The 2,500-nt window shown below is 49.4% G+C and overlaps 1 non-coding gene across 1 annotated transcript; it reads right to left on the bottom strand.

The window, feature by feature from the left end:
* Nucleotides 1-199: 199 nt before the first annotated feature.
* Nucleotides 200-2,107, bottom strand: LOC128681294 (small subunit ribosomal RNA). Its single transcript, XR_008405980.1, has one exon. It is a non-coding gene; the product is annotated as a small subunit ribosomal RNA (ribosomal RNA).
* Nucleotides 2,108-2,500: the final 393 nt, after the last annotated feature.

Raw genomic sequence — 2,500 nt, 5'->3', positions numbered from 1 at the left:
TTTCGGTGTCCGTGAGAGCGCGACGAGGCTTGCGGATTTTTACCCGTCGTCTCTCTGATATCTCTTCACGGCACACCCCGCACCGCACCCACCACTATAATATAAAAGTGGTGTTTGTGCGTGCGTCTCTATATATATCTATGGATTATTTTACGCATACACACGCGACACGCGTGCGCGCGCGCGTACGTATACACGTTAATGATCCTTCCGCAGGTTCCCCTACGGAAACCTTGTTACGACTTTTACTTCCTCTAAATGATCAAGTTTGGTCAACTTCCCAGCAACGCCGACGGCCGTGAAGCCACCGCGTGTCGGTCCGAAGACCTCACTAAATCATTCAATCGGTAGTAGCGACGGGCGGTGTGTACAAAGGGCAGGGACGTAATCAACGCGAGCTTATGACTCGCGCTTACTAGGAATTCCTCGTTTATGGGGGATAATTGCAAACCCCAATCCCCAGCACGAAGGAGTTTCAACGGGTTGCCCGGGCCTCTAGGCCAGGGAGAACATGCTGATTCCTTCAGTGTAGCGCGCGTGCGGCCCAGGACATCTAAGGGCATCACAGACCTGTTATTGCTCAATCTCGTGCGGCTCGAAGCCGCCGGTCCCTCTAAGAAGAATTTTAATACGCCGCCAGTGAGTTGCGCGACCGAAGCCGCGCACACCTAAATGGCGACGCCTATTTAGCAGGCTAGAGTCTCGTTCGTTACCGGAATTAACCAGACAAATCGCTCCACCAACTAAGAACGGCCATGCACCACCACCCACCGAATCAAGAAAGAGCTGTTAATCTGTCAATCCTTCCGGTGTCCGGGCCTGGTGAGATTTCCCGTGTTGAGTCAAATTAAGCCGCAGGCTCCACTCCTGGTGGTGCCCTTCCGTCAATTCCTTTAAGTTTCAGCTTTGCAACCATACTCCCCCCGGAGTCCAAAATCTTTGGTTTCCCGGAAGCTGCCCGCCGAGCCATTGTAGTAACGTCGGCGGATCGCTAGATGACATATTTACGGTTAGAACTAGGGCGGTATCTAATCGCCTTCGAACCTCTAACTTTCGTTCTTGATTGATGAAAACACCTTTGGCAAATGCTTTCGCTGATGTTCGTCTTGCGACGATCCAAGAATTTCACCTCTAACGTCGCAATACGAATGCCCCCAGTTATCCCTATTAATCATTACCTCGGAGTTCTGAAAACCAACAAAATAGAACCGAGATCATATTCTATTATTCCATGCACGAAATATTCAAGCAGCATTTTGAGCCCGCTTTGAGCACTCTAATTTGTTCAAAGTAAAATTGTCGGCCCACCTCGACACTCACTGAAGAGCATCGCGATAGGATTTTGATATTGAACCGGTGTTTTACCACCGATTCACCGACGATATGCTCCGCAAACGTGTCAGTATCACCGCGGATGCGGTGCACCGACAGCGCGGCGCACAAATGCAACTACGAGCTTTTTAACCGCAACAATTTTAGTATACGCTATTGGAGCTGGAATTACCGCGGCTGCTGGCACCAGACTTGCCCTCCAATTGTTCCTCGTTAAAATATTTAAAGTGTACTCATTCCGATTACGAGGCCTCGTAAGAGTCCCGTATCGTTATTTTTCGTCACTACCTCCCCGTGCCGGGAGTGGGTAATTTGCGCGCCTGCTGCCTTCCTTGGATGTGGTAGCCGTTTCTCAGGCTCCCTCTCCGGAATCGAACCCTGATTCCCCGTTACCCGTGACAACCATGGTAGTCGCAGAAACTACCATCGAAAGTTGATAAGGCAGACATTTGAAAGATGCGTCGCCGGTACTGGACCATGCGATCGGCAAAAGTTATCCAGATTCATCAAAATTAACGACTTCGAGCGCGAGTCCGCACCCACCGTCGATTGGTTTTGATCTAATAAAAGCACTCATCCCATCACTGGTCAGAGTTCTGATTGCATGTATTAGCTCTAGAATTACCACAGTTATCCAAGTAACTGAGTAAGATCTAAGGAACCAAAACTGATATATTGAGCCATTCGCGGTATCGCCTTAATACGGCTTGCACTGAGACATGCATGGCTTAATCTTTGAGACAAGCATATAACTACTGGCAGGATCAACCAGGGAGCTAACAAAAAGCGCGCGAGCGCGCTCTCTAGTCAGCGTGTGTGTTGTGTGTGAACACAACACAGTGAAACGCCGCGTCTCGTCCGAAGACCGGACGAGAGCGGCGCGTGCCATCTTCCTACTCTACTCATTCTCCTCCGTTATAGGGAAAGAGAGCGAAGCGAGAGAGCACTGTGGAGTTTTGTGTTTATTTTATAAACACGGGTCGAGAGAGACCTCAACCGAAAGTTCGCTAATAGACGCGACGCTTTGTAAACATCGTTACGTTTTTCACATATAGTGAAAGCGTACGCATTCACGTCAGAACACCCGGTGTCGGTGGGGCCAGAAACACAAGTCGTACGAACGAAGGGTCCTCGGTATACGATTATTTTATATTATAGTGGTGTGTTG

This window comes from Plodia interpunctella, chromosome 26, assembly GCF_027563975.2.
Source record: "Plodia interpunctella isolate USDA-ARS_2022_Savannah chromosome 26, ilPloInte3.2, whole genome shotgun sequence".
Lineage (NCBI taxonomy): Eukaryota > Metazoa > Arthropoda > Insecta > Lepidoptera > Pyralidae > Plodia > Plodia interpunctella.
This window is presented reverse-complemented; position numbering and strand designations above follow the sequence as displayed.